The following is a 9,549-nucleotide window of genomic DNA, read 5'->3' as shown; positions in this document are numbered from 1 at the left end:
CAGAAAGTGCAACCCTGCAAACTGTCCTGAAAAGTTTTATAGCGATGAAAAAGTTGCCCCATTGGTGCTTGTCCACCATGCACCCCCCTCTCATTGGATGAGAACGTCACAAATAGGTGGGCAGGGATGGCCCCCGTGGTAAAGAATAGGCAGGGGGGGAGGGGGGAGAGGTGGAGGGGGTAGAGGGCAGCAACTGCAGAGGGGTCCCAGCATGCTGGAAATAAGATGTGCATAAGAGAACATGCATGGTTAGCATGGAGAGGCAACATAAAGACTGTCTGAATGGACACTGGTGGGCACGTGTATGTACACATGTCTGTAGACACAGGTGGACACTTGTTCACTCAGTGAATGAACAAAGAAACGTAAAAGACACTGAGAGATGTCGACTTTTCAGCAGTGGAAAGCATATTTTGAGTACCTGATTTTTAAGCAGTTCCCAACCTTCAGATTTGGACTGCTTGGAGGCCCCTTGACTTGTTTCATTTGTTTTGAAAATTTTCATCTTCTTAAACTTCTCAGATGAGAAATTATTAAGTGGAGGAGATGAGACTGAAAACTAAAATTGAATGGTCATGCATCCCACCCTTCAAATAAAGCCCACATCAGTGTGATCCAGGCACATGTACGTCTTCAACCAGCACGAGATCACCTAAAGCAAACTGATGCAAAGTGGTAAAATATCCAGTGGTTTGATGAATCAGAATCTTAGGTTGCTGATGGATATTTCAGAGTTCATGTTCTGTGTTAATACCGAGGTGCACCTGTTGATACATTTAATTAATTATTTAATCAATTGTGGCTTTTCAATATGCCTGCTCTGCACTATTTTCAATTAAATATAAGTTTCTACAGTTATTGTACAATCAATACATTTTTATCGTCATTTTACACAGCCAACATTTTTTTAAAACTGGGCTAGATGATAAAGTTAAACCCACGTGTTTATGGAGAGTGTCACCTTTTCTTTTACTTTTACCTCTGTAAGGTAATCAAGGTGTGATTGAAGTGAAAACTTTCAACTTTAATTCAAGGGTTTTAACAAAATACGACATTTACTTAGGAGTTATGGCCACTTTGGTACACAGTACACAGTGTACTATTGTCAGAGGCTCAAAGGAAACTCCACAAAGTAATATAGTTTTAAATATAAGGTCATCTAAAATATCTTAGTGCTTATTCCACTGGACTTCTTTACCATCAAGTTATCCATGTATCAAAAGAAGAACAAGAACAACTGCCCTGTTATGATAATAAGTATTATTAGTTGGTAACACACACACACACACACACACACACACACACACACACACACACACACACACACACACACACACACACACACGTGTGTGTGTATATACATATATTTTCTTTTTTTTTTGCATAGTACTGCTGTTACATGTAACATTTTAATGAATTAAAATGTTTTACATGAAATGAATTGATATTTTTATTAACTGTGTATATATTTAACTATTATTTCCATTCGTAATTAACTGATGATACATTTAATTAATTATTTAATCATATGTTTATTTCATTTCGGTGTTGTAATAATATGAATTTTAAAAATGTGGGACTAATGAAGGTTATCTTATCTTGTCTTGAGCAGTTATGACAACTCAAGTGGAGCAATTTGAAGAATCACTCCTTGAATGCAGTGGAGATTAATACTTTTTTAATAAAACAAGTGTACTTGTGGACTGACTCAGAAAGCAGAGGAATGACTTTTATAGTTTTATGATGAATTTCCATCCATCCATCCATCCATCCAAGTGCTTTTCCAATTCAGAGTTGCAGTGGGTGCTGGAGCCTATCCCAGCTGTTATAGGGCGAGAGCTGGGATACACCCTAGGCAGCACGGCAGTCTATTACAGGTGACTCCACTTTATATTTTTAAATCTATTGTAATGTTTCACTATGTATCACCCCATTCTCCACCTTCCCTCCTGTCATATTACAGCACTCCGAACCACAGAGCACGACACAGGGGCTTGTTTTTGGTTTATGTGTGAGGTCAGAAATTGTCATTCTAGGGGGGGCAGGTGCCATATTTGAGTCCAGTGCTCAGTTCTTATAATACATCCACGGTCCCAACTGGTCTGGTCTCGGTTACCTTGTCGTCACATATATCACATGACAAAGCAACAGGTGTGAAAATGCATGTGCATGCCCATGCTGAAAACATAATGCACGGCCAAGTGTAAACAGACGGGAACCCTGCTGGGACCTGTTATCAGCTGCAAATTGACTTACAAGTCTTTAAAACCAGCAACGGCAACAAAAAAAATTGGCAATTAGAGGCTGCAGAAATAACCTGTTAACACACCACGGGCTTCATGTTTCTTTTTAGGCCGATACGACCAGGTTTTTAACAAAAAGGTTGCTTCTGTGTTTCAAGACACCTGATATGGTAGAAAATTCCCTAGATACCGTACTATTACGTATTATTACACCACCTGCGCATGAGTAATAAACACTTCATGAATGTCAGACTGAAAGATGCTCTGTGTTTGGTCTCAACCACCTGTAAAGGGAACATTTTTTTCTCTTTCTTTGATAAATATGAATCTTTGGCCCTATTTACGGCCTTGTGTTTGCATAAAGAAAAAGAACTACCAAACACAAACAAACACAGTGGGGATACATCAGTGTATAAGCTATGTTTCAGTGTGCTATGAATCCCATTTGTTCATTATGGTCTCCTGCACCGGCCGTATTCGCAGCTCTGTAAGAAAGAGCACTCCGTTTTCTAAGAAACATTTGTCCTCTGGTCCTTAGGCTGAAGGTCAATAAGATCCATGTCCATACAAATACTTAAATAGAGGCACACTAGATTCAGATTAGCTTTAATTCACAGTGTTTTTTTTATTTATTTATTTTACTTTGGTAATGTTATATCTTTTTGATTTTTTATTGCTGTGCAGCACTTTGGTTAATGTCTGCAGTGTTTAAATGTGCTATAGAAATAAACTGACTGGACCAAATTTGATCTATTTGGGCTCTTTGAAGTTTTTAGGGGAGAATAACTGACCGATGCTTCTGAAAATGAAAGTGTACAGTTAAGTCGAACAGCTGAACAGTTCAACAATAAGATGAATGGTCATTTTTCTATTTTAAAGTTCAACATTCATAATTATGAAAATCCAAGAACTAAATAAAAATATCATTTAGGTTTAAGTTTTCAGATCATACTTTCATCTGAGTAGCAAAATGAGATGGTTTCGACATGCGCAGAGGAGGGAGAGTGGACATGTTGGATAAGAGATGCTGAAGATGGAGCTGCCAAGCAGGAGGAAAAGAGGAAGATCACAGAGAAGATACACAGATGTAGTGAAGGAGGACAGGCAGAGAGTTGATGTGCCTGAGGAGGATGCTAGGGATAGGGTGAGCTGGAGGCAGTGAAGGAACCCTTAAAGGAAGCAGCAAGAAGAAGAAGCAGAAGACATTCAGCGGACTATAATGAAATTACCTGCTTGTAATTAAAATGGTCAGAAATGAAGGATTCACACATTAATGCTGTTTTAAACACTCTTATAAAATGTTTCACAGGTTCTAAAAAACATGTAGATACTTGTTGTTGTATAATAACTTCTTCTTAGTCTTAAGATAACAAAGGTCATTATTGTGAACTCAGATGTGGCCACCCACTCTCATAAGTCATACTTATGCAATACTCCCCTACTTCCTCTTAACTCCCATCTCTCTAATCTTTACCATCTTTTTTCTCTTTCTAACCCTACATTTACAATCAGTCTTGCATCTGTCTATATCCATCTCCCCTGCAGGCTGCGGTCTGTGTTGGAAACCCTCCTTTGTGTGCTACACTTAACCCTCGATGCTGTTGTGGGCCCGGCTGTAGCAGTGCAAAGCTCAAGGTGGCTCACTGACATTTAGCTCAATCTCCCCCAGGGATCAGATTACTGCGCCTCGATCTAAACACTGTGCTCTAATACTAATAAAACACAGCAGTGATAATGCTGCACCGCCTGCGGAGAGGCACACACGCACACACTTGTGTGTGCTTGAACAATGAGAATGGGATTTCTAGAAGACACGTTTAAGATCATTACGTGGAAAGAATGATTAGGCGTGTTTCATGCGTGTAAAATCATTTTACCTGGCTGTGTTTGTGATGAGATTTTAATTAGAAAGAACACTTTTACTGCAGAGACAGATTACGCAATTTGTTGAGCTATTTTTGGATAACGACTCAACTTGATTACACAAGCACAACTCTGTGGTGTAAATGTAAAATACAAGCTTTTCTTCCTTTTATTTTTTTAAAATATAAATAATCTGCATTTTCTTTCAGGCGCTGAACAATAAGATTTACTTCAGTTGAGTTCACACTTTCAAGGTGCAAGCACTCACGGGGTTGAGTGGCACGACTGTTGACTTAAGGATATTTAAGTCCTGCAGCATCACGGACAAACAGGAGGGGCACAGTTCTTCTAAAACAGAATGTCCTTCACTGTCGACTCCTCGGTGCTCCATAGTCTGTTAAAAATCTCACGCCGAGACCTCTGCTGTTATCACATTTAGCTAAAACAACATTTTAAATATGAAGGTAGTCAAAATGTAAGAGTATAATGATAAAATCAACATTATATTCATTTAGCAAAAGTTTGCAAATCATGTTACGAGTATCTGTGATAAAGAAATATAATCAAATCCTCGTGTTTGATGCGTTAGACGCAGTATATTTGATTTGAGTGCTGTACACCCTGGTGCTAAAGTCATTGTTCAGTGATTCGCAGGTCATACAATGTCACGAATATACTGCATTAATACACACTTTGATGCAGAAAACTTCAGAGTGGCTCAAATATCAATTGGTGGGTTGATGGTTCACTCCCCATCTCCTCGGGTCTGCATGTTAAAGTATCTTTGGGCAATATACAGTTGCCCCTGATTGTGTGTGTGTGAAGATGCTTTGGTATTGAAAATACTTGTATGAATGTGTGTGTGATTGAGTGTTTGAGGGCTTTGATAAAAAGTGCTTTGAATCCTTTTTAAAAAATGTCATTTTCTCATTTTCCTCTCTTAAACATCTGTTTTATTAGCTTGTTTGTTTGTCCTTTCACCTGAAACAGTTACGTGCTTAATGATTTGTAGCTAGGACTGGGTACAGTTTAAGTCGTGATGTAACAAGTGTGTGTGGCGGCTCGTTGGCAGGCGGCTCGGTGTCGGAGATGGGCACGTCAGGGCTGCCTGCCTGCATGTGGCTGATCATCACCATGATACATGCAGGAAGCACCAGGGAGGGAGGACGATGAGGGCCAAAAGTAGCAGCAGCAGCAGAGTGTTGTACGTTTGTGTGTGTAGGTACTGCATCGTATTATTAGCTGAGGAAGGGCAGCTGTGGTTTGAAGTGCCTCACTGTAACTGTACCTATAGCAGCAGTTGTGCTGCTCTGGTATAAATAGTGCAGTGGGCATGTGGGCAGGCGGCTGTGACACAATGGCAGAAATTCAGTGTTCTTTCGGGGAGATTTGAGAATGTGACACCTTGCAAGCGAAGATCTCCCGCTCTAGATGCTACACTGGAGCTTGAAGGTTGAATCAAGGTGGAGATGAGCGTGAAGCACTTTTTCATGCATTATGTTATTAAATTAATCTGGTAATATTCACTCATACACCTGTGTAGAAATGGAGATGATGCGGAAAGAAACAAAGCAAAACAAACATTGCAGTGCTGCGTAAAGAACACAAAACGTAACACCTTTTATAGCGCAGTAATTTGGGATTTTAATAGTTTTTCTTTACGTGTTACACACATAACAAGTCGTTCTCACACAGCTATGGAAGCTTTTTTCCACCACTGAAAAAATCATCACATCCAATTTTGGGTTATTATCTCAAAATTTGAAACTTCTAACAAAAACATCAGACAAAGAACCCAAATCTGAAACAATAACTTGAAATTGTGAGACATTAAGGATAAATTTTGATATAATAGCCAATAACATCTAAAATCAATTTTTACAACATTTTCAGCTCGACGATCTCCAACGTTTGAACTTTAGCTTTATATATCAAATACTTTTCACACCTTGAAATCTGAGGCTGTTTGTTTCAAAATGACTCTCCCAAAAACTATTAAAGATAAGAGCCTAAAAAAATTAACTGGTCTTCCTTTACCATCAAAATGAATCAGACTCTGTCATTTGGGACAGATACATACAAAACAGACACTGCCTCAGATCTCATTGTCTGAACAAAAGGCCTGAAAGTGACAGACACCTTGAAAACATCAGATATCTTGAAAAGTGTTTGATATATGAAGCTATAATAACTGAAACCAGCCCACTGAATGAACAATGGGCTGTGAGGTCAATACCTTGATAATTAATATGCCAATTGTCATGACCATTGAGCATGCATCAAGACACATGACGCTAAAATTCCACAGCATTCATGATATATGTCTAAACTTTATCATTTTGGACCAAATTCTTATGTAAATTGGAAATGTTTGAGCAGGTACTTCATGCTGATTCGATTTTTTCTCCAGTGGCAGAAACAAGCATCCATACACAGGATTTTAGGACTTTAACCCAACTTTCCCAGGTGAAAGGCCCTCTGTAATTCATTGCACTACTCCAAGTCTCAATTTTTGTATCTTCACTCATTTGACTTTTTTCTGCATGTGGAGTGAAGTGACCTGTAAGTGCAGGAGCCCTGTTTGCTGTGTGATAAGAGTAACACTTTACGATCTTTGGACTGAGGCACAAAACTAGAGACATAGCAATGCTATTGTAAAATTAAAATAAAGACAACAACAGATACAATGTTGATGTATTTTTTTAAGCTACTTCAGCTAAATAAACCAATAACTTGCCCTTCCAAGGCATCGCTAATTTGGCCTAAAATGATACTTCTTTAATTTTTCTTTTGAGCCAAACAGTAATCCCGGAGCAGCTGGTCAACGCTTTGTCCAAATTCAAACCAAACAGTGATATCATTTATGAGACTGACCGCTGTATCCCAGTTCATTAGTGTGAATTTGCTTCGAACTCCTGCCATCTTAATAATCTCTCGCCTGAAATCTCCGCGTTCTCTGTTTCACCAGTCTGTGATTCCTTCCCTCTCCTGCATCCACCTCCTAACTCCTCTGCCACGTGCCCCGAAAACCTGTCCCTGGAAGTAAATCAGCGTCAGGCGCTCTCTTAACCGAGTGTGTCCCTGAGAACATAAAGTGTGGACGCTCTCCAGGCTCTCGTGTTGCTCTCTTATGTCACCAAATCTCTGAGTGAGCCCCTCGTCCTCCCACCTCTTTGGTCCAAGGAGAGAAAGAGCCACTTCCTCCTCAGAAGATCTGTTTGGACTTTGCAGTGAAGCCACATAAACACACACACACACACACACACACACACACACACACACACACACACATGTGTGTATTTATATCCTTGTGGGGACATTTCATTGACACAATGCTTTCCCTAGCCCCTTACCCTAACCCTAACCATCAAAAATGAATGCCTAACCCTGACCCTTACCCTAAACCTAACCATAACCTAATTGTAACCCTGACACTAAAACCACATTTTGAGGCTCAAAAATGCCTTCAAACTCGTGGGGACCGGGATTTTGGTCCCCACAAGGGCTGTTTGTCCCCACAAGTATAGTAAACTACCAATTTTTGGTCCCCATGAAGATGTTAATACCCGTCCACACACACACACACACACACACACACACACACACACACACACACACACACACACACCTACACACACACACACACACACACACACACACACACACACAGAAAACCAGCCACACTCTCCAATGTGCCTCCAAGATCTGGTTGTGATTTGTTTACAGAGGCCACTCCACTCTTGCATTAGATTTATGGCATCAATTAATAGCTCAGTAGCAGCTACTGCTCTGCTTGTATTACACTTTCAAATCTCCATGACTTATGATTTGATACATCTTCTTACGGAGCGTGTCAGCTTGTTTACAACAAATGTAAATTTGATTAAGTCAGAATGGGCAGTGATGCTCTCAGATAACTACAGGATAGTCCATCAGCTCCTCAATCACACAGGGCGAGGCCTTCACTTTGAAGAGAAGCGCTGTTCACACTTACAGTCTTATTTTAAAATGTAATCAAGATGCCTGGGATTTTCAGCGCAACGCGGCTGTAACACTGAGGTGGCGTTTTTATTAAGCAGTTTTCCTTGTGAAAGTAAGAAAGTGCACTTTCCCCCATGAAGATGACCTCCTCTGTGATTTTAGTGGCGATTTTTGATGACTTCTAGCTGATTTAACCACCATTTGAATAGTTTCTGGGATTTTCCAAGGGTGGCTGCATAGGCAGAGGGCACCCTCACTAACCTGGCCTGAAATAAGACAAAAACCAATAAGAAAAGAGCTTAAAGGGTTATCCCCGAATGATCAATAGTTTCTGAAAAGTGCATAGTCAATTAATTACATCGTGATTTTGCCTTCATGTTAAAAAAAACAAAGGAAGATATTATAATGAAAAAGTGTAGTGAAGCAAAAAAGTGGGGAAAAATAAATAAATAAATAACCTATAGAACTGCTTTCTAATTCCCAGTTAATAACAAAGAAATGTTTATCAAATTACTGCTGTTATCATTTTCTTTAATGAGTATGAAGACTTTAAATATTATATCTTCATTTGTGTTTTTTCTACCAGATGAAGAGAAGAATTTTCTGAATGGGCCTCGGAGCTGTGACTTCAGCTCACGCTGCAACAAACAGAAAATGCTTATGCTAATGAGACAATGAGCACATGTGCCCATTGTGTGCCCCCGTGCTCAGTTGTGCATCACCCCGTTGGAGCAGTTTGACATTCTTGGAGCTTGGGAGTATATTTAACCCTGTGGCTCCCCTGCCAGGATGGCCCCTCCATATACGGCCCTGAGCGCGGGCAGGCCGAGAATGTCTGTGTGCAAAGGGTTGGAGGAACGGCGGCGATGACAGGGTGATGGATGAGATTTGAGCAAAGATGGAGGGAGCCCGCTGTGAAGGAGCCGAGAAGGAGAGTGAGGACAACAGAGCACGGCGATGTACAGAGTTTAACACTCTCTGCTCATTTTTTATTGAATACCTGTGGCAGACTCATTGTTTCTGCAGAAACAGGGAGAAAGCCACTACACTGAAGAGTCCTACTATTTTTTATTTAATAAAAAATAATAGAATGCACAGACCACACATTACGTGCGCTCCCTTAACTATTAAACAAAGACAATCCTGAAAAATGTGTGAAAGAAGCTGTTTGAAGGATGGATGCAGACTGTGATACACAAAATACCCCCCAAATGTAACAACAGCCATGTGAGAGAAGGTATAAATGTGACCTTGCAGACACAAGTGTCAACTTTTCTGAGCATGTCACAGTATGTTCAAGTGTGAGTGTGAGGCAGGCAGACAGACAGACAGACAGACAGAGTGTATGGTATGCACTGGACAAGTGTGCGCACCAAGATGCAATTGCGAGTGCACAAACAAGCGTGTGTGTATATTTGTGTGTGTGTGACAGGTGTTTAGCTGGAATGGTGCTAAGCTTTAA

The sequence above is a fragment of the Pelmatolapia mariae genome, linkage group LG4 (assembly GCF_036321145.2).
Source record: "Pelmatolapia mariae isolate MD_Pm_ZW linkage group LG4, Pm_UMD_F_2, whole genome shotgun sequence".
Taxonomy (NCBI): domain Eukaryota; kingdom Metazoa; phylum Chordata; class Actinopteri; order Cichliformes; family Cichlidae; genus Pelmatolapia; species Pelmatolapia mariae.
Note: the sequence above shows the minus strand (reverse complement) of the source record.